The sequence below is a fragment of the Brachyhypopomus gauderio genome, chromosome 15 (assembly GCF_052324685.1).
Source record: "Brachyhypopomus gauderio isolate BG-103 chromosome 15, BGAUD_0.2, whole genome shotgun sequence".
NCBI lineage: Eukaryota > Metazoa > Chordata > Actinopteri > Gymnotiformes > Hypopomidae > Brachyhypopomus > Brachyhypopomus gauderio.
In genome coordinates, this window is record NC_135225.1 from 11,418,262 (window position 1) to 11,442,322 (window position 24,061).

Below are 24,061 nucleotides of genomic sequence, written 5' to 3' on the forward strand. Positions count from 1 at the left end.
ATCGTATGAATCTAATGCTGGAGAGAGTCACCAGCTGTCTCACATCACCCACACAAGTAACAGCTAACGTAAAAGAGTCAAGCAGGATTGGATTTCAGGCCTGTCTTTTAGGTGCTTAAATCTAAGGCCTACTCATTGCTAATTCATTAAAAACACTGTTTGAACTCCTTATAAACCAAGCTGCAAATTCATGACTGGAAATCTATATCATTTGATACTCCAACTGTCAACTTAAGCAACAGAAGGAAGTAAATGGCAATGACACTTTTGTTTGTGGGAGAGGTCATCAGGCTAGCCAGACAGCAGCTTCAGATTGGACAGGACTGGTATTTAGGTGAATTTTATTTTATTTATTTATTTTTTTTACACTGAAATTCACAACACCAAATGCTTCTAAACCCATTTGACTGACAAGGAAGTAATTTAGCTTTCACGCTCTGGGTTCTGTGTTACATGCTTTACTCTAATCTGCTGTTTCCTCTCGGGGTAATCAGTCAGCCTCTTCCTGTCTCTTAGCAGCAGCTGCTGTTGTATCCTGGGAGGAGGAAGCTCTCCATCTGAGGTGATGGAACTACAGATGAGATATGGTGATGTTTTATGAGGTATGCTAAGGCTTAACCAGAATGTCCTTTGTTTTTGGTTTGGTATCTCAGTGTGTGTTTGCATTTATATGTTTGGGGGTTTTTTTTGTCTTGTCTGTGTAAAACCGTAGGTATGTGGAAGGTGTTCTACAAGTCTTACTTATTTGTGTGAATTATGATGCAGCTTAGGAAAAGCTGCCCATTTATTTGGAAAGTACAGCTAAAGAAATGTGATGCATTACAGAAAGAACGTTCAAGCACAAAATGTGCACCCACGTGTGTGTAGATCACAGGTGGTACTGGTGAACAAAAAGCAAGAGGTTGAGTGCATTGGCCAAAGCGCAGTGATCCAGCTGACGGCGACTGCCCACAGGCACTGACACACTGAATGTAGCATTCCTGTTGAATCATAGATGGCGACTGATGATCTATGCATCCTTTATTCCTCTTTCACACAAAGACTGACATGCACATTTGTCCTTGCAAATCCGTAATTGCAGCAAGTACTGCCATTTCCCTTTATATCAATATAGTATGACTTGATTTGCCCTTCTTAGGGATGTAGAAAGTGAGCAGCACGTCGAGGGGTTCGGGCCCAGGATGAGAAATGGATCAAATGATCTGCTAAACTCGTCTCCACGTTCCTTGAGTAAAATACCTGAACTTTCACTTCAGAATTTCATAAAGGATCTCCTAAAGGTAGCTCTACAACACTTCCAAAAACAATCTTCAGAGCCGCTAAACCACTTAGTTTTTAAAAGGTCATTAACTCCAAGGCCTCGAGATGCATAATCTCCAGGGTGAATTTTAGTTGGAACATAATGCCGTTGTTGAGCTGTTGTACGGAGGTCTATTCTTTGAAGACGATTGGTTACAAAGGTGTGAAGCCAGCGAGCCTCATTACCAGTGTACCCAAGGATAACCTTTGAATCAATACAGAAATATTTAGCATCAACCTCAACCCATTTCTTCTTAAACAAATTGCTCACCTTGACTGAGAACTGTCGCTGTAAGCTCAAGCCTCAGGATGGTAGTGTCCTTGGTGGGAGAAACAGGACTTTCTTCATCACGAAGGTGCAATGAACTTCCCCATAATTGAAAAGAGCTTTCTTAATGACCTCTTAGGAGATTACAATACATTGGCCCATAGAACAACTCTATACTGCAAGTTTTTCCCCCACACATCCTAGCCCTACATCCTAAATTATATGGAGTGCATCACAATTATTAACCAGTTACTGATGGCAGAGGATTCCCTGCAGGTCGGAGACTGTCCACTTTTCTTGATCTGGAGGTGTTGCATATCGCGTAGCACGCAGGAAATGAAATACACTGTTCATAAATTTAATTTATGCGGGAAGAGCTTAGGGACTGCGGCCCTCGCTGTGCCAGATTGCTCTCAGACATGTTTTTCCATTATCACCTTTTGAATATTGCATTTCAGTGAGTGTTATGTTTGATCCCATTCCAAAATTCCATTAAGTAGAGAAATGCAGGTCATGTGTTTAAAGTGAGTCGTCGTCCATCCCCACCCCCCCACCCCCAACAACCGTGCATTTTCGAGGGCCTGTCTTTCAAAACCACAGAGTATTGGCTGCCCTCCACCATAAATCATGCTAGCCTGTGCTAATGTAGCTAGGTCCCACAGGATGGACTGTTCAAAATCCCTGAAGAGTTAGGAGCTCGACTTTTATGGTCGGCCCAATTTATTAATTGTGCCGTCGTGACCTGCTCCTGCTAGATCCCACTCGAGCTTTGCGAGCAAACAGCAGCTGAAGTTGTGCTACACACAGACTTAGGTCTCTATTTAGATCCCAACTGTGTCTGAAAATTAGTTTTTGACCTTGTCATCTGGTTTCGTTTTTAATCTAGGCCTGGACTGATGGATTATTGTAGCAGCTGCCAGGAAAGGGGGCTACGTGTTTGTTTAGAAGGGCAAAACGACACGCTAATAAAGTTTGCGCTCTGCCTCATCGCTATCTGACTTTACATTCACGCTTTGCAAACCATTCACTACGGCCCCACAGCACCAGCACAATCTACAACCCAAGTAACTCAGAAACACGTAATTTACATGCAGATTAAATGGACGCAAAGTCTTTGCTTTGAGAATTGAAGGAAAAAAAATAAATAATTGGGCAGAAGTGTCACAGAAATGAGCACACACTTCCTCCTAAAATTTCCGCTTGAGTGCGTTTATGAGCACTGAGCACATCTGTAATTGTTTTTTCTCTCCTTGTAGAGCTTCAGGCTGATCAAAGCCCAGCTAGCAGACGTACAAGACCAGTACGCTAGAGGTTCACGCAAAAATACAGAAAAGATGTTTTGCCGTTCGAGTGGAGAGTGAATTTCTTGCCTGGCGACCACACATCTGCTCTGGAGCTGCCGGAGCCGCTGGATTGGCGATGAGGAAGTAGGGCATTATGGCGGCCAGCGTATTTTCCTGACAATAGAACACCAGTGGGAGTTGAGACCCCCGATAGCACTTCGGAGTCCTGTCAGATCACAAGTTTCTTACTCTCCTCAGAAATGCAAATGAATTTGAGAGGACTGGGACACTGGGAAGTTATTAACGGTCTGTATCCTCCATCCCCTCCTTTTCCTGTGAGGACATAAATGTAGGGGTTTGGACAGGAGAGTGCCGGTTACCTGCATTGCTGTAAATGACTCACCTAAATGTCTGATGGGAGAGCTCTGAGCTACGGTCTCACTCCAATCCCACATGGCAGTCAGGAGTAACGCACTCAATTTTTCATGACATCTGGGACAACGGGTTCATCACTTTTAAATGGGACATTTCCACAATATCACCTATCACCTAAGACTTTTGGCACTCTTGACTGATGACAAAGGAGTGAAAATGTAAGGGTGTTGAACAGAAGGGTTGGATGGTATTTTTCATTGAGGACAACTGATTTGCAAGATATATTTTGCAACTGGCTAGTAATATTGAATATTGAACGATGACATACAGAGAATGTTTGGCATGTAATATCAAATATGGAGATGTTATTCAGTTTGTATGTACTGCATCTTTTGTGTGTTCATTGAAAGAAGGATTTGAAATTGTGTAATCGGCCTTAAGGCTGTGTTACTGGTGCTAAAACAGATTAGAAGCAGATGGCAGAAAACTGAGTTTAGTTAATAGAATCTCAACTGAGAGCGAACCATAATTGTGATCATTCTAGTATAATTGCGATCCATCCTGTAGGTTGCTTCATTTATCTTTACTAGATATATTCTATTTTGCAGTGTTGACTCATCCATCCATATCATCTCAAAAAAGAAGAAGGAAAAAAACATTACTCCAACAAAAAGGAAAATAATCTAGCACTCCAACTGCATCTGCTATGAACAGACTGATCCAATTAATATCTTAAGGTGAAACAGGAACAGGTGGCCTGTAGCATCAACAAACCAATTACACTGGTTCAGTGTGACTCAGGAAAAAAGTACACTGAGAGAGGTGAAAATATGCTTTTAAAATTATGGAAAGTCTCCATTGTAGAAGTGCCCCAGCCTCTGATTTTGAGTAGAACGCCTCTGATACGTTGCAGCTGCGAGGACCTGTGACATTACAGACCATTGTGGTGAGCAACGATTACTATGAAGAACACATTCCTGTACTCAGTGAGGTGAATGGCGAGGTCTTACTCCCCAACTCTATCTGGAGTAGAACTGCATGTTATTGGCTGAAAGTTTAGTACATTATAGATTCATATTTACATGTCACACAATCCAGGGCATTCTTAATCGTTCTATTGCAAAAGTACCCACCATTCAAATTTTCCACAGCATCCTGGAGGGCTGAAATGATTAAGTCAACATTTTATGAGTCAAACAGAATATGGGCATCACTGTATCATATGCCATTTTGGGTTATAGTGCAATATTGTCTAGACTATAAATAATTCAGTAATTTTATAAATTGGCTGTTCACATGGGATATTAAATAGCCATTTAAAATGCTGATTACAAGTAGTTATTCGTTTAATAATGACAATTATGTCAAACTTCTTTTCAATGAGTTTCCTACCTCTAGTGTGCATCCATTGGTCATCCTCAGGCACCAGAAATCCCTTTGTCGTGTGATTTCAATTTGCAGTAATTCAAAACCATTCCAAACAAACCCTTATCTGCAGAAGTGCAGGCCAGGTAGAAACAATACGTTGGTCTTTGGAAACAATATGGCCATAAGATTTCAACAGCAAGAATAGTTTTTTTTCTATAGCTCTTCGCAGACTGACCTGGGCTGGTCTGTAAACAGCATCTGCTGAGAGCACACGTGGTGTATTCGTACTCAAAAGGACAAATACCCAAGCATCTCTCGTTTCACTCCAACCTCCAGAATCCCACGGTGCGTCTGGCGGCTTGTGAGCTCCGTGCTCTCCTGAGCTCCTTTTATTGATGCTGTTCTACAGGCCCAGATTTGCAGGCCAGCATCTTTTATTCCAGGTCTATATGGCTCAAATAACTGTGATACATTTGTGTTGGATGTGGCGTGTCACTGGGTGAGCACGCAGTGGGAGGACAGGACGGCTGCCAGGCAGCTCGGTCCCCCTCGCCATGACCCGCTGAGGCTGCAGGGAACAGGAAAACAAATGAGCCACTCCACGCTTCCTCATTCATCAGGACTATTCTCTCTCTCTCTTTCTCTCTGTCCGTCTCGCTCTCTTTCTGCGTCTCTCTGTCTTTTCGCGCCCAGTCACTCGTTCTTCTCTCCTGGGACTGTTAAACCTTAATTCATCAGAGCGCCAAGAAAGGATATTGGATATTTCTTGGGTCCCTAGTCAAAAAAAAAAAAAAAAAAAAAAAAAAACATGTACAGATGTAGAAATCAAAAAAGACCAATACAGGCATTTATTCATTGATTTATTCTAAAGTGCTGGGGTAACGAACATCACACAATGCCCATGTGCCCCAGTGCAGGCCAGCCGGGCTGGGGATGGAGTGGGCCTTGGAAGGGCATACTCATGAGAGCAGCTGCTGAAATGAAAATAGAAATGCATTTTATTTTTATCAGATGCTCTTCACCTTTCCCTCACTGTAAGAGGTTAACTTCATGTGCTCTCGGCGCCGCCTGTGTTCATGTGTTTTAGACACGGCCGGTTGCCTTGGGCAGGACGGTGGCTTCTGATCCCCGTCATTCTGGCTCTCATTAGAGAAGTTAAAGTAGTCAAGCTGTAAGTAGCTCTTAAAACACATTAGTCATTTTCATAGCAATGTTGTGCACGTCTCTGGTTTGGCATTGATGTGTGGTTTACTTAGTCTTCAGTCTTCAGCCTTTGAAACTTTCTTTTTATTTCTGTGTCTTGTTCATTAACATTGCTGCCTCAATTTAGTTTCATTTACCAAAATAATTTTTTAACTTGAGATTTTTTACCTCCTTGTTTTTACTCCGGAAGTGGTGCATCAGTACACATTTAAATGCAAGTAAGGAAATTCCAGGAGTACCTTTCTCAACACATTCTAATGTCTCAGGTATGTGTTTGCATAGAAAGGTCTGATAATTATTAGATATTACCCAGACTGCAATCTCTTTCTATGACTTCTATATATGATTTCTGCTCCTGCTCCAGACCTGTTCACCATGCAATTTACAAAGAAGTTCCACATGTCTGCTCTTCTGTGTCCCTGCTCAAACATCAATTTGGGCTGTAGGGAAATAGAACACCATGGTTTAAGATAAAAGGGAAAAGAGTGACATTGTCGGTTGTTTGATGTTCAAGCTTGCTCAGGAATATCTGGCCACACGTACTGTATTTGAAGTTCTTCGGTTATTGCAAAAGAACATACAGAACACCAGAGAGTTCATGCAGAACATGAGAAAGGTCATCCTGAACACGAGAAAGGTCATCCTAAACATGTGGGAATTCATACAGAACACCAGAGAGTTCTTTGTCCTCTAGCCTGTGGCTAATAGGACACTTACTTTTCTAAGGTTTTTGTAATTTGGAATGAAAATTGGAATGATTACATTATGTACCAGGAGCTAAAAAGTGATAAAGTACAGGATAAAAGGATCATATATCAAACAAATATTGTAGATATTCAGTTATTAAACATGCACTGGGAGACATAAGAGGTAGATTGTATTCATAGAGGTAGGAAGAAACAAAAGGAAAAACTGACAAGGCAGTGGTTCTTAACACTTGTGTTTGTTCATAACCTGTCCTGAGAGAGCTCAGGGAACATTCATTGATTTGCATGATGTAAAGGTTAAACACTCCATTGCTATATTCAGGCTGAATGGAGAGCTATTTAGCATCAGAGTCTTAACTGGGACATGAGAAGCCCTGCTGGTGGGGAGAGGGTGCTCAGCAGCCCGAGGCTGGGTGTAAACTACTCATTATTCTGTTAGGGCTCTTGTCGTTAACCTCTGCACCACGTGACTTCCGCGGTACGTTTGATTAACTTCCCTCCATAATTCCTCTCACCAAGCCCCACCTGCTGCACCTTCAATGTCACCACCCATTACAGCCAAAGACAGAAACAGGCTCGGATTTCTAATAGCATTCGGTCTGAAGCAAGGTCTTTGATTTGCGGGCCGCGATACAATTTTACTATATCCATGTCAATAATAGATTTATACAGATTGTGTATCTGCTTATCATGAGTGTCAATTTTGTTTGTTTTTTTTTGTGGGAGAGTGAGCAGGCATCAGTACACTGTAGTGAGGGAAGATCTACTGCATGACATTGCTTTGGATTAAGAAAAAAAGAGGTCGTTTCAGAGGATATAAAAATGCACCCCCCCCCCACCCCACACCACACCACCCCCCTTTGCCTCACTAATGGGCATGTAAATAATTTTCATTGCAACATGAAGTGACACAAGCTGACAGAAATAGCAGGGCAGCGTGTGAGCCACTGTCTTCCCTGAGTTCTCACCCGTGTGAGACACACACATGCTTCAATTATACCCACACTGGTGGCCACCTGGCTTTAAAGCCATCTCACTGCCAATGGACACGCAGGTGATGGTTTGGCATGTCTGGCCCTACTCTGACCGTCAGCAGAATCCCACATATATCAGCTAATAGGCTAATAGGGCCAAAGCCAAAACCAAAAAAGTCCTTGTTAATAAAGTGAATCGTGAGTGCAGCGGAGTCCTTGACGAGTGCTACAGGGTCATAATGGCCCCGACAATCAGGCAGCTCCATCATTCTCTTGCACTGTCCTCAGCCATTGTTGGGGTGATGGGTGGTCATGGGGGTTGGAGGGTTGAGGGTGGGGCGTGGTGGTCCAGAGCGGTCCAGCCTGTGCCTGCCAAACTGCTCCCAAAGTGGAGCAGAGATAAGAACCACCAGGAAGACATTTGGAGACCCAGTTAGGAGTAATCGCTCAGAAGGCCCTATGACATTGACAGATTAAAAAAAGGAGGGAAGGGTGTGTGTGTGTGTGTGTGTGTGTGTGGGGGTGTGGGGTGGGGGATTGGTGTGAAGCAAGATGTGTGTGCTCTGTGTTGATGAAGTGGCTCCCCTAAATGAATACATCAAGATAAACCTCTAGTGGCAGAGGGGGCTTTTGGGTGGTGAAAAAAATCAATCTCATTGCCAGACTGCAACCAATACAACTTTATATTTTCAATGCTCTCGCACCAAATTTTCACCATCAAAGCAAACAGCAGAAGGAAATCACCTCTTTTCCCCCAAAGGGTTTCTAGTGATTAGATGTACCATGCGCCATATGTGAATTAATAAATAGCTTGTTTGCCTGTCTCTGAGGAGGAATGTGACAGCCCTGGCAGAAAGCATGCTTAGTAAAGATGAATATATTGCATTCTTGGTAGATGTACAGTCATTAGATTTGCCATACATTGCCCTAATAATTTGGTTTTTTGAAAACAAGCACAATTTGTATGTTTTTTCATTAACATACATAAACAACTACCTTTTAATCAAACCAAAAAGGAAAGTGTTAAACCTTAACATACCGTTCTATACCATGAAATTCACAAGATTATTGCAATGCACTGTTCAAAGAAGATATTCTGTCACTGACCATAATGTACAAAATCAGTCAAAAGTTATGATTATTAAGGTCTTACTATGTCTTTATAGTGACCTAATTTTTGGGGTTTACATATTAGATCTTCATTTAGCTCAGTCGTATCTACCCAATGCATTCCAAGCATCTGAACCAACAATGGGATTAAAATTTGTAGACATTCCTATGTCTAGGCAAAGGCCACACATTAAACAAGCAAGTAGTTTGCAGTATCATACTGCAAACTCCCACTAATATGACGTAACTCTGCAGAATTGTTTGTTTGGACAGCATTTTGAAGTGAAAACCAAAAGCCTAAAAATACACGGCAAAAGTGAGAAATCACAAAGCCAAAGTTCAGTGGTGAAAATGTGTCATATCTCCTGCACAGAGTGATGGTTCAGCTCGAGGAGAGCCTTCCTCATTAGAGCAAAGTGTTAATTAAGTTGACATGCCAAAACCAGCTTGCTTGTCTTTTATTTCACCTTCATCTCATCAATATTAATGTGAAGTTGAATCCTCCATCTTGCTGTTTATAATTTTTTTTCATTTGGTTTGATGGAGCTAACTCACTCGTTTAGCTTTTTCTTCCTCCTGTGATTCCCATCCTACCTGCTCATGCTTTTTAAAGAGATTGTTTGTTTTGAACATTTCCCATAGACTTACATGGGGCATTTCTCACACCACTCCTATTTTGACAGCTTTCAAGCTAAACCCATCAAATTTGCTCTGGAGGTTCTCAGTACACAATGTGATGGGACACCACTATAGACACAGCATGAACACAACACACAGCCGACAGTGAGGGGTTCTTTATTTATAGAAGTCAAGTGGGAAAATGTGAAAGGGAAGTCCACAGTGCACCTGGAAGGCGGTTCGGAGGGAAGGATTGGCCAGGGTCCTCTTTCGCTGTCATGTGGAGAATCTGAAAACAGTGGTGAAGAGAGAGGGAGGTAAGGCAGCATATCTGATGGCAGCTCTTACATGTTTGAGAACTCCTCTGTCTACTTCTCTGTCAGCCTGTCTACAGGAAATGCGAGCTAGATACCACATAAAACTCTCAAGCAATCTTTTTTTTTTCTTGGTATTGGTAAGTCCTGAAGTGGCATGAACTTCATGTTCATTGTGGCACTGGTGTCCTTTGCTCTGGCCAGTCACGGAACGTACCTGATCAATGTGAAGGAACGTCCGGTTAGGTAATATAGACCTTCGGCTGCCCAGACGGTGCCCGAGGATCCTCACTCCCAGGTGTTCAGCCCAACTCTCTTCAATGCGTTATGACATCATCCGGGTACACAGCTCGATACCGTTAGTGCAGCCTGGGGATGATGTCCATGAAACATCAGAATATTGTAGGATATTTATATGCACAGAATGACAGAGCATGGTGCTGCCACAATTTACCAGCTGAAGTCTGTCTTAAGCAGAGCCTCTGTCTCAGATACTGGAAATCTTTTGTGTGGTTAAGTATGGAAATTAAGTGGGTGAAGCCTGGGGGCTGCTCAAAGCCATTTGGTCATTTAACACCGAGACCTCATTCAGCTTCCGGAAGTCTTTTACATAACTGCAAAAACCTGCTATAATGCCGGTGGATCTCTAGTAAGTGGGCTTCTTTCTCACCTCACCTGCTACTAAAAAATAGATCTGCGGTCAGGACAGACCCTAATTTATCTTTTAGATTCGTTTTTTTTCATTGAATCTTAATTCATCTACAGAACACATGAACACATCCTGCATCTTCCATGCTATATCTCATTTGCCATATTAACACACACACACACACATATGTGAACCCTCTTATTTGTAATATGTCTCATTCATTGTAAAAGAAAAGAACAGGGATGATGTGTTAGATATGTTCTGTAGCATCTTATTTCTATAGTTTTCAAGCCACACAAACTACACACCTAATATTCAGCTGGTTATCCAGTTCCACTAACTGGATCTCAACAAGTCAACAACGTCAATCCAACTCTGCTTTCTGTCTCTCTTCTTTCACCCTCAGTCCACACACAGTATCCTATTGATTTTTGTTCTCTGTGAAAATTCTACCTAGTTTCAGCTAACTTGACTGAAAGATTTAGTTGTTGGCTGCATGTCACACTTAAAGGTGTAGTGCTGTTCTCCTTTTTCGTCAAGCCTTTCAGTCAGACAAAGATGAACATCTCCCATGTTCTTAGTTTTCATTCTACTGGAATTGGAATTAGCCAGCCAACATTCTGCTTATACTGTATAGCTACTATGCTTTTATTTTACTGAATGTTTTGCACCAATGGGCGGACGTTATTTATGTACCAAGTTAACAAAATCAAGCATTGTGCAAGGTACTGATTTTATGCATTTTCAAAGCCTGATGGTCTGAAACTGAGTCTGATGTTGGTTTTAAAGACAAGTGCATTTTTTAAATTGCGATTAAAGCAAAGATGCTTATTTCACAGCAGATTACAAGCCATATGCCACTAGATCTGGGGAGCTTCTTCTGACCTTTCCATCAGCCAATTAAATCATCAGAGACAGATCACAGCAGTATTCAAATTAATAAGACAAATAATGACCTTCCTTGGAGCAGTTACTGTAAGAAAACTGCATTAATGTTTTTCAAGTCTAAGCTAAAAGTGAAGAATATATGCTACTGACAATCCATGCAGAATGTGCTTTCTCCTGGCCGAGGAAGAGCATAGAAATGATTTTTAAAAATGCATTCTATCATAGTTTCTAAAATCTAACTGAATTTATTATGCAGTTTATAGGTGTTTTATCTGTTACTAACCTGGGGTACTGAAGTAACATACAAATAGAGAATCATGATGCTTTAAATAAATGCACAAGTTTCAAACTTCCTGTTATAGCAGAACAAGAAACATGAGAAAAAGAAAGCCATGCATAAAAATGGTTCCACGCTAAAGTCTCTCAGTGAAGTGAAACTCGAGCAGATTTTTGCCAGTACTTGGTGCATTTACTTTAACTACATAAAACCAAATTTCAGATGGAAAATGTCTTATTTTGACTTAAAATACATTTTGAGATTTATTGTTTGATTTAGTCACTTCTTACTTCCAGCCATTAATGTTCTGGGGTAGGTTTCCCGAAACGTTCGTAGCGCTAAGTACTTCGTAACCTCGTATGAAATGTACAAGGTTAAGAAGTACTTATCGCTAAGAACGTTTCGGGAAACTCACCCCTGTCTGTCAGTTTAAGGTGTGTATAAGCAGTACAATAGCTCTCTGTTCCAGTACTATTACTTCATGAAAGTTCTGTGTTCTTCTAGTCAACCTAAGCAGTTTACTGAATGTAATGCAAATTGGCAAGTTATTGAAAGCAGTCTAAATCTGTCAATAAAAACAAGGATATGAAATAAGGATACGTGAGGCCACTCACTTCCCCACAATGAAGATATGTTGAATTCAGTAAGATTCCTGTTATTGTTTTCACTGGATATATGGGTTTGCAATCTTTGAGGACTAAATGTACCATAAAGAATTGTCAAGTTTTTATGCTTCTCCATGATTTAACAGATCAGATTTTGAACAGTGCTTGCAGAGTAGCCTGAGTTATTTTCTTCTTCAATTTTTAAGACCTTCCAAGAGTGTTCTCCACTTGTTACCATGGGAACCCATGCAGACAAATTTATTTGTACAATATTATATACTTAGCTCTTGTCATATTCTCCTGGCACTTGGTTTGTAATGATATAGCACCTGAGGAATCTGGCAGTGGTACAGGAAATAATTTTTTTGTTTAACGAACCTGGCAGTGCTACAGAAAAGGGTTTTAAAATAAGCAAAGCTGTGCACCCTGCTGTTCTGAACATCTCTTTCACTCACATTGTTCATCAAATCCAGCTTCAGCGTTCTTAGAGTGTGTTTGATGTGTGTACGGAGACTTTTACGTGAGGCTGAGCTCACCTGGCTCCTACCGATTGGCTTTGATGTTTTCAGAAGTGTTAGCTCTTCTACAGGTGTGTATAAATAATACCTTCACGTTTGCTAAAGACCACCTGGATGTTTCATGGCAATACCCCAAAAGTTTGACAGATCAAAGAGAAACTGGGTTTTTTGATAAATGTAACTTGGGACCGTATTTGCTGCCTTAGGGCCTAGCAATCTTCAAGGGACCAATTTAAAAATGATTGATTGAAAGCACCAAACCAACAACAGAAGACATTCCATCCTGTGTAATGGCAAAGTCACATTTTCTGACCTCAGTCACATGAAAATACTGTTGTGTTCTATGTCCGGTCATTCAAGCCTTAACCAATGTTGAGAAATGTACCAGAATTCTTCCTTACAGCTTCATAACTTTGATTATTATTTTTGTTATTCAATAATTCATGGTACTAGAGGTAGAAGGAACAGACCTGTTCCCAACACATCCACGTTAGTCATAATAACAAAGCTTGTTCTTAATGAGTTAGTAGTTCACTCGGAGAAGTAAACATTTAAAGATGTTTAAAAACTCCAGTGTATAGTGATTCAAATACTGTTGTAATGCATGTCTGCTTTCAAACTTTCAGCGGACGTGTGAGTGGCGTATGTATAAAGTATTGAGTTAAATTTGAATCTCAGTGGCCATATTATAAAGTTTTAAAATGTTTTATACTAATGATACTATATTAAAGTGCAATATTAAACATTCATCATATTTTCTGTAAAAACAATTTTTAAATAACCAAAAAAAAAAAAACAGAAAACATTGCTAAAAAAACAAAAGGTCTGGCTTATGAATGGCTTATGAGTTGTAGCAGGGAAGTGACAGAGCATAGTCCTTCATATAACATGCACGTTTGATTTGTAGCCTACTGACACAAATTCTCAGCCTTGTAAGATACTCAAGTAGAGCTGAATATATTGGAGTAAAGAGAGATAATGAGACTAAGACATGTGTACATACCTACTGACGAGGATACTGAGGAAATCATGCTGTTCAGGGTCCAGACAGCTTTGTTCACAGGTGCTGACAAAACCTTTTTGTTCAGGTTTAAAACTGGTGCTGACAAAACCTTTTTGTTCAGGTTTAAAACGAAAGTCTAATAAGATTAAACACAAAACTGAATAATCAAAGCCTCCATTCCTCCAGGATTTCCTGCAGCAAATATAAGTATAACCTGAGCTAACATCTGTTCTGATGTGTTTAAAATTAACTTGTGATTCTACAAGATGCAATTTTAGTGTCACCACGATGCACTGGTGCACTTTGTGTCAGATCACGTGATCAATAAAATCAAATTTAGGTCTGCATATAATCTAATACTTCCAGATTATCACTACAGTCAATCCAGATATATAAACATTACAATCACAGCTATCCATTATGTTTTAGGAGAACAATACAAAAGATCCAGTTATTATGAGGAATGCAGGGTGTGTGGGATACATATGAGCTTTCTGACTGTTGAGAGCTAGACACAACACACTACAAAATTAATGAGTGGTTTTCTGGACTTCGGAACAGTGCTTCTAGGACACACTTTGTGTATGTACTGCACACTGTGTACTCAGAAGACGCTTCTGGTTTAATTTAAGACATTTCTATGAGTACTAAACATGAATATATTAGAAGTGAATGAGTCCTCCATGCCTGTGACACATCTAAACTGATAATTTGAGGTTCTCCAGACCTTGATTACCATGCTCAGGCATTCTAGAACAAGGAACAGAACAAATGTGAACTGGTAGGAGACGGGCAGGTGCTGCCTTGAATTCCTCTGGCCCTGTTATTTCCTGAGACCGAAACCCACTGCTCCAAAAGGAGAAAATTGCTTGTCCTGTGCCCTTTCTTAATATCTCTATGTCATATATTCAATAGCTTATCTAAGACAATAGAGACTTTGAGAGATTTGCGGCACAGTGTGAGAGATACCATTAAAGTGAAGGCACACATTTCTTTCTGGACAGTCCTATTACTTGAACAAAGGGGCAGAGTGGAAAATTGCACCTCCTTTAAGGCAAATTCAAACAAAAACTACCAATAATCTAGAATTAGTATTATGGCTTTGGTTGCTTGAGTAGCAGCATGTGACGTTTCCCTCCATTTTTCACAGTGGAAATGAGCGACTTGTCAAGACTTTTTGTGACCATATGGTCTAAAGATTTAGTGGTTCTTTTTGCTTAAAGATTTTCAAAGGGGGACATACTCACATCTCAGTCAACTAAAAACCTGAAATTTGAAAATGTGAAAGCAGAAGATGAAGAAAAGCAGTTTTAGTTATTTGTTCGATTGGTTTTAACCTATCCCCTATGGTCAAGGACAAACCACAGCAATCCAGCGATGTGTATGACTGTTTACTTCATCACTGTGGCACTCTTCTCTTATTTACAATCCATTTACCAAAAGCTGTTTACTGTTCGGTATCAAGTTGACTTGACCCGAGATACAGAAGTCTAGCAGATGTCATTTTTTGTATAACCAAACTGATTCATATGTGGCACAGATGTCACAGGGTCACACATTCAGTGACTATCAAAATTCTGATGAAGGTGAAAATAGCTGAGGGAATGCACACACATAGAGCTCGCAAAGTCCATAGGCAAATGGAGAGAGAAAACATTGGAAATGTCAAAGTGTCTCTGTTTGCATTCCCAGAGATTTTCCTTTCTGTCCCCTCTGAAATTGAGGTGCAGTGATTTCTCAGGAGAATAAAGCAGGCAAACAGTGCTGGAGGGCTTGCCACATTGATAAGGTGAGGTCAATGCAAGCTCGTAATCGACTTCAGCAGCTTAGAGCACTCGCCCACTGGGAATCTCCGCACACCAACAAAAGCAGCTGAATTGAGGAAGTAATAATCCAGTGATATCTGGGTTGTGGCATGGGACCGCCAATGCCAATGGCTTCTAACAGAAAATGGTTCCTGAACAATTCCCCTTTGATGAGAGGAGCAGAGTATTTGATTTATCAATACTGAGTGAAGCTTTAACTTAATTCACTTTAATCCCCCTTAGACATGAGGCACAAAATGTATTTGCCCACATTACTGCCCATCATGAAGTCAAATGGAATCCTTTCATTCTTTCTAAAACGTCAGTGTAGATATACCGCTTCTGCAGTTGAAAGATTTGCGGCTGAGATTCTCAGCATTGTCAGGAGCCTTGCTTCTGTTTGATGGTACTTACCGCATAGAGGGACTGATCAGAAATGGCTGCCTTGCCAATTTAATAATGTCACTGACTCAGTTTGCTTAAAAAGAGAACTGTAGATAAGAATGAACATCTTCAGTCATCAATGCAGTTTGCACTTTTCAGACCAACTGAATATATTCTTGGGTGTTCATTGTTATTTTTTTGTTTGTACAGTATGTTGTACACTGAAATCTTTATGTCCAAAACAGCTGAACCTTCCACACTACATCTTTAACATTAGTTTTATCCAGTTTCACTGTAATGTCACTTTGTATCAAAATTTCCAAAAGAGAAGGTTGCAAGTCCAATTCATATTCCCATGTCAGAATTGTAGAAAATTGATGCAATAAAGAAATCCTTAGGTTCAAAACATTGTCTTGTTACTGCTGAATCATTAATCACTTTTGTGTACATAAAGCTGAAAGCTACTTTTCTGTCATAATTACATTAGTGACAGGTGTACCAGTTTATATTTATCTTTGCTACCATGGCCCAGGATTTCCACTTGTGCTTTGAAATATTCCTTTTGCAAAGTGATAGAAATCAGAAGTGTTTACTTTAAAACCCTACTTGAGCCTGAAGAAGTGTCAACAAAATTTGAAAATTCTTTTGTCTTTAATAAATAAATAAATATATAATTTGAATTCAAAAGGTATACAGCATATTGGAGATATATTGATTTATATATAAAATCTGCTCTTTTTTAATGAGGAGTAGCTATCACGTTCAGTGCAAATGTGGGGAAGAAGCAGTAGCGGGGACCTGCGAAACGCGTCGCTGTTGGGTTGTGGACTTTAAGTCCGACACAGGGAGCTCGCCGCGTTCAGCTCCGTGTCATGACCTACTAGCAATAACACAGTCTGGGACGATACGCCGCACGGGGATTCTGTGGGAAGGACACATAGCATCAATACGTGTGAAAATCTTCATGTGGTTCTCTCTCTTCTCTCAGGAATTGATGTGCTTCCTAAGTCTTGACACAGTAGCCATTAGGATCAAATCTAGCTACGGTAAAGCTTTCCTTCAGCTGTGACAGGTCTGAAATGGAGCCAAGCTACGTCTGCCTCTGTCACTGAAACAGTAGCTTCCGCGAAGCCAAGGCCCGGTGAAGGACAAACATGCTCTCGTCTTTTCATGATGCGTTTGGTTTGTTTATTTGAGAGGGGGCGGGGTGTGTGTGTGTGTTTCTAACGTCTTTAACGTCTTCCTAATCCAGGTAAATTTTCAGCTCTTGTATCTCAAGAGTTTTAAGGCACTGTTTAAATACATTGCTGGTCAGAAACGCGTCTTTAGTTACATAAAAAGTGCTCCCTAAAAGATTTGCGCTGACAAGTGGAGCTGCACTGAGTGTTGGTGGGTCTCACGTGCGGTGCGAACGCAGCGTACAAGACAAAATCCAAAATGATGAGCAGTTGGCAAGAACCTGACAGTCTCGTGGAGAGACTCCGCTAGTGCAGAGAGCCGCGACGGGGCTCCAGAAATGGCACATTGTCACACGCAGTTTAGCTAAAGAGAAAAATAACTGAACAAAACAAAAAAAAGTTTGCATGATCCCTATGTAAAACATTAGTGAAGCTATGACAAACATAGCAGGTTATATGGTACATTTTTATGAGATTCATTAAATAATTGTCTCTGTGGCTTGTTTTAAATTCTGGTTTTATGCAAATCAGAAATGTGCGTCCTTGACTCCAGTGATATTGTAGTAGCTTTTTCCGTGTCTATTTTTGGGAGCTGTCATCACGAACTCAAGGCGAGACCGTCAGCCACATACACATTTAAGTGCTCTCCAGATGATCCATTTGCAGGTAATGTGGTACTTGAACCATGTATTGCTTTAGTTATACAAACCTATTCATACCTGAAATATTTAATTTTATTCGATGACCGCTTTGGTGCTTATTACATAAAAGATCAACATTATTATGTAGTTGGAGTTGATTTATAGTGAATATTGAATACTGCATTATTAATGCTCATGCACTAAGCACTTTACTGAAATATGAATATGATTTTCTTCTGTAGTTAAAGATGTTAAAGAAAAGGGATCTGGTTAGAGGTTGCAACTGGAAAGCTCTTCGTTAGATATTATGCTGGTTGATGGCCCATGATGATGCATGGGAAGCCGATTTATGCTTTCTAAGAAGTAATGTCAAATGAGAATTAATGTCAATTGAGAAGTATTGTCATATGAGAAGTCTTATGAGAGGTAATGTCTTATAAGGAGTAATGTCTTATGAGAAGTAATGTATCTTTTCTGTATGACAAATACATTATATTGCCAAAAGTATTCACTCACCCATCTCAATGATCAGAATCAGATGTTCCACTCACTTCCATGGCCACAGGTGTATAAAATGAAGCACTAAGCATGCAGTCTGTTTTTACAAACATTTGTGAAAGAATGGGTCACTCTCAGGAGATTAGTGAATTCCAGCGTGGAATTGTGGTAGGATGCCACCTGTGTAACAAATACAGTCGTGAAATTTCCTTGCTCCTAAATATTCCACAGTCAACCGTCAGCTGTATTATAAGAAAATGGAAGTGTTTGGAAATGACAGCAACTCGGCCACAAAGTAAACTGACTGAGTGGGGTCAGCGGATGCTGAAGCACATAGTGTGAAGAGGTCAATCAGAGTCGATCACTACAGACATCCAAACTTCATGTGGCCTTCAGATTAGCTCAAGAACAGTGCGCAGAGAGCTTCATGGAATGGGTTTCCATGGTTGAGCAGCTGTATCCAGCCTTCCCAGAATAGTTGAGCTGTTCTAGCTGCAAAGGGTGGACCAACGTCATATTGAACTCTATGGATTAGGAATGGGATGTCACTTAAGCTCATGTGATTCAAGGAAGGTGAGCGAATACTTTTGACAATATAGTGTATCTGCCTTGAATGATACACTGTAGTGTATTAGGTACACCTAGCTAGCACCGGGTTGTACCCCCTTTTGCCTTCAGAACTGCCTTAATCCATGGCATAGATTAAAAAAGATACTGGAAATATTCCTCAGAGAGTCTGGTCCATATTGACATGATGGCATCAGGCAGATTTGTTGGCTACACATCCATGATGCGAATCTCCCATTTCACCACATCCCAAAGGTGCTCTATTGGATGAGATCTGATGACTGTGGAGGCAATTTGAGTACAGTGAACTCATTGCCGTGGTCAAGAAACCAGTCTGAGATGATTTGCGCTTTATGACTGCTGGAAGTAGCCATCAGAAGATGGGTACACTGTGGTCATAAAGGGATAGACATGGTCAGCAACTATACTCAGGTAGGCTGTGGCCCTGACATGTTGCTCAACTGGTACTAATGGGTCCAAAGTGTGCCAGGAAATGATTCCCCACACCATTGCACCACTACCACCAGCCTGGACCGTTTATATAAGGCAGGATGGATCCATGCTTACATTTTGTTGACACCAAATTTTGACCCTACCATCCGAATGTTGCAGCATAAATCGAGACTCATCAGACCAGGCAACATTTTTCCAATTTTCTATCGTCCAATTTTGGTGAGCCTGTGTGAATTGTAGCCTCAATTTCCTGTTCTTAACTGACAGGAGTGGCACCTGGTGTGGTCTGCTGCTGTAGCCCGTCTGCCTCAAGGTTCAACGTGTTGTGTGTTCAGAGATGCTCTTCTGCATGCCTCGGTTGTAACGACTGGTTATTTGAGTTACTGTTGCCATTCTATTATCTCAAATCAGTCTGGCCATTCTCCTCTGACCTCTGGCATCAACAAGGCCACAGAACTGCCACTCACTGGATATTTTCTCTTTTTCAGACTGTTCTCTGTAAATCTTAGAGATGGTTGTGCACAAAAATCCCAGTAGGTCAGCAGTTTCTGAAATACTCAGACCAGTCCATCTGGCACAACCATGCCACGTTCAAAGTCACTTAATCACCTTTCTGCACTCTGATGCTCAGTTTGAACTGCAGCAGATCATCTTGGCCATGACTACATGCCTAGATGCATTGAGTTGCTGCCATGTGATTGGCTGATTTCATATTTGCGTTAATGAGCAGTAGGACAGGTGTACCTAATAAAGTGGCCAGTGCGTGTAAGGTTATATATTCATATATGAGTTTGTAAATGCTGGAAGTCTCAATTTTTCAGTCGCATTTTTTCATTTTTCTGTAGCTTATGAGAGCATTTTCTACAACAGCAATGCACATGAACGGAGCATGCTAAGATATTTATTTCAGTCATATTTTCTGCTGCTAACTCAAGACATTTACCATTCAGTGCATAAGAAGTCCGGTAAGGGCACTGTGAGATAAGCAATAAGGTTTGTAGTGCAGGCTGCTGCAATCTCCAAAATGAAGTGCATGGCCCAAAAAGAATGCAGCTCTATCCTGTCCTCAGCCAGTGAATGACGCAGGGCATGAGCAGATGGGGAAAAAGCAGATGTGAATCTGGGGGAGATGGAGTGGCGCGCGGTGTCCTGCCAACACGTCCTCCCATCTCCCCTCCCACCTTTGAACCCACTTTAGACTAAAAAAAGGAAGGCTAGAAAAATATCTACACATGCCAACGTTTGCGACGAGACACGTCATCTTAACTGCTCGGGCTCTGTAGGTTAGAACCCCTTTAAAACTCCAGTCGTATGATAAGACCGCAGCTCATCAAACGCCGGCAGCTGCTTAAACAAAGGCACGTTTGCACAGTTGTCGTCCCCGTGACAGCAGGCGTGAACACCAACAACCTGCACTGCTTGCAACATATCTTTTCTGAACGGTCAATATTTAGATCCATTATGTGAGGGAAAAGATTCTTCTTCTATTTTTCTTTAATCAGTTAAACAGACAAAAAAATCTGACAAAACAGACAAAAAAGCCCAGGAGAAATATACTGGGTTTAGTATTCATGGACTGTCTGATGACCCAACCCAAATTATGAGTATTCACCAGGAGATGCGACAGTTCAAACAAAAATATTCTCAAAATTTTTAGATTTTTTTTTATATAATAATTCATTTTTGGTCAAAATACCCATGTTCTCAAAACATAACTTACATGACCTAAACTTTCTGCTCCTAATAATGGCGGTAGCATGAATTCACTGTTGGCATAGCACCTTTGATGGCGGTGTGCAGTTCAAGCCACGCCCCCTCTCCCGCTCAGCAGATGTGAGGCACGTGGACGTGTTCTCACGCGGCTGGGGGCGGGGCACACGGCGCAGGACGGCTCTGTCTTGCTGCTGTCGGTCACGGCGCAGCGCAGGACAGAAGCATGGGTGACATCTGCTCTGGGCCCTGGTGCCTAATGAAGGCTGCGGCTGGCTCATTTGGCACCGTGTTCCACGCCGTTCCATAGCAGCGGTGAGACTCACACAGGCCGAGCACTTTAACGACGGCACCGTGCCGTCGGCATACACGTTTCATCGCACTCGTGCATCTCTGACTCACCGCGTGTCCGAGGAATGGACATCGCTCCAGCTAGGACTTTAGGACACAGTGAAGCAGGGATGAGATATTTTCCTAAACGTCTGTAATAACTACAAAACCAATGTGCTGGGTTTAAGAAAAATGGTTTATATACACAGGTCAGGCAAAAGCACAACAATTGACATTAAATTTAATAAATGATTTTATTAGCATCTGGTGAAATCACATGTGGGAAACATTTCTGTCCTCAGCATTCTTGGCCGGATAAACAAGCAGCGAAGGTGGAGCTGACGCCTGTCTCCACATTCAACTCGTCTATAGCTCAGACGGTTGGCTGGAACACAGAAAGGCAAATGATATGACATCCCTCACTGTAGTCATCATCTTCATTTAAACTGATATATATAAAGATAATAGGTTTCAGTTCAGGGATAGCCTTCAATCAAATAATAAAAATAATTAAAACTACTTTATCTGAGTTGAAAAATTCAGCACTGAAGACCACAAAATCTGCACTAAAAGACAACAGGTCCAGTAAGACTATTAATTGTGATCATGTTGGACAGCAGAGATGTTATGCACCTGTTTTACATAGCTGACTCACACTGTGAATGACATGAACACTGAGAGCATTCTGCCGTTCTGCATCCACAGTTCTTTCAGCTGGAAACGCTCAGCTCTTCTGTGAAAATGAAGTAGCCAAAAGAGGTCGGAGGAGAAAGAAAGTGACACAAATGTGGCTGCGTAATGACTTTGGAGATGAGAGAAGAGATGAGTTATCGGACCTAAAGTGGTAAATGGCGTGCGACCGGGCGGCTCAGCTGACCTGCTGAGTCACGGGGAGAGCTGGGTCAGGGATGCAGCCGGTCTCCAGGGCCGCCAGACACCCTCGTCTGCTGGGCAGCAGCAACACTCTCCTCTGGCTTCTGCCATGGGAGCATAGTGACACACAGCCAACACATTTCCATCAAACCATTTGCTGATAACTGCGCCATAAATAAAATGAATTGTTCATTAGAGCCAAAAATATTACATCTATTCATAAGTCTTTTATAGCTGTATTATTATGGTCTTTTAATTGTGACCACTGATGTGAAACACCTCTTTTTAACTGGCTGAAATGTAAGTAGAGGTCAAATGTGCCTTGGTTATAGACGACATGATGGAATCTGATGCTTTTACAAACTGACTGATTTCTAAAAAGTGAGAAGCATGTGTTCAGACACTTCATGAACTCTCTCTTTCTCTCTCTCTCTACCAATCTCTCTATCATTCTTTCTGCCTCTCTCTCTCTCGCTCTCTCTGCCAGTCCAACAGGGAGGCATGGAGGTTCTCATGTTTTGCCCAGCTCAACCTTACATGGCAGGATAAGTAATGTGAGAGCAAATGAGTGTTTTCAGAGTTCACACTGATGGGAAAAATGAGAAACAAAAATGAGGGAAACAAAGTGATTTCATGGATAAATGTCTCATCTATGAAGGCATCACTGAGCCTTCTCATTACAGTCTCATTACAGTTCTTCTTAACTGCCTGAAACTGTATTGGGTTTTTCAAAAGCAAAACTCTTTATTTACAATACAGAAGCCACTTGTACTTTATGGGTGGGTGCATGTTTCAGATAACACTGACATTAACCTTCAGGAAAGTGCCGTTTCTTTGACAAGCCTCACTCAGTGACTCCAGAGCAGTAAACATCTTTGGTTTCCAGCACAAATCCCTCAGCTGACCTCGGCCAAGTGTGTTGTGTTACCGGTGAGTCAATAAAGAAGATGCCCCAGGCCAGAACTCCTGTGCAAGCAGATGGTGTCATTGAATCACTGTCAAGCATTTGAATTCTCAGCCAGGTTGCATTAATTGACTCTTCAATCATAACACACTCGCATTTGCACTTGGTTTATTGAACAGCGTCAACTCCTCCAAATAAGAACGACGGCTTCGGAAATGGAGGCTATCACCCTTACCACTCAGCCTTTGGAGGAGGGCAGAAATAAATATGTTTAACAGTCAACAGGTTGCACACAGGTTAACAAATCGCATTACTGAGCAAGGTCCACGAACCTCTAGATTACATGCTAGTGTGAGACAGAGAGAGTCATCTGGTACTATCAGGATCCTCTGACCATGAATCTCCACAAACTGGACTGTGATCACATCTGAGCCCAGAACCCCTGCTGGTCTGTGTTTTACAGGCGTGTGTAAATAGCAGCACACCTCCCTCCTCCACCCCCACCACTGTCACTGAGTGTGTGTCACCTGGCTCTTAAAGCCAGGCATGTGGTGTGAGAATGATGCTGTGAGAAGCTTCAGGTGAACACCGCGTGATAGACGGCAACATCTGCTTTAATCCGCAATGCAAATCACTAGAATCCACAGCTGCAAATAAACAAGACTCTCTGTAAACAAAACCGGCAGGACTGTGCTCCACCGCCCACGATCACAGAGTCTAGAGCAAGATAAGCCTCATTTTGAAAAATTAGGGGAAAAAATGTGTGGAAAACTCTTGTTCAAACTCTTGAATGAAAGGTCCGTGTTCTGTAGCTGTAAAGAAGATTATGCTCCATTGTACTGAAGCAGTGAGGCTAATCACAATTTAATGATCATTTTGAATAAATATAGAGAAAAAAACTGAAATGTTAAGATAGAATCATATTTGTACAAGAACATGAGATGTGATATGAGTGTAATTCATGACCCTTGGGCCCCTTGGGCATTCTGTGGTACTGAAGTCTTCTGTGGTATTTAACTCTGTGGTTTTGAAGTTTTCTGAGGTATTCAACTCTGTGGTATTGAAGTCTATAGTGAAACGGCCCTGGTGCGGTCACACATTCACCTGCCGTGCAGGTACCAGTAGGCTACTGCTCAGCCCCTGGTGACCTCTGTCAGGAGAAAAGCTCCTCTGCTCCACATGGCTTTAGCAGTCCCCTTCACGGCCTCACCGAGACGGATCTGCAACAAAGAGATGGTTCACTCATTAGGCACACAGTT

General features: G+C 41.4%; 1 protein-coding gene across 9 annotated transcripts in view; it reads right to left on the reverse strand.

Annotated features, from left to right (window-relative positions):
• Positions 1-21,175: 21,175 nt before the first annotated feature.
• The window catches only part of khdrbs2 (KH domain containing, RNA binding, signal transduction associated 2), a 66,150-nt gene continuing 63,264 nt past the window's right edge, over positions 21,176-24,061 (reverse strand). For 3 of the 9 annotated variants that reach the window (XR_013121243.1, XR_013121249.1, XR_013121250.1), the window contains exons 11-13: positions 21,903-24,022; positions 21,659-21,758; positions 21,176-21,410 (exon numbers count right to left, since the gene is read on the reverse strand). The gene's annotated coding sequence lies outside the window, so the exon portion shown is untranslated. Of the gene's footprint in view, positions 24,023-24,061 lie in introns of all 9 variants that reach the window. The other 6 variants (XR_013121247.1, XR_013121245.1, XR_013121244.1 and 3 more) reach the window with 6 other exon arrangements.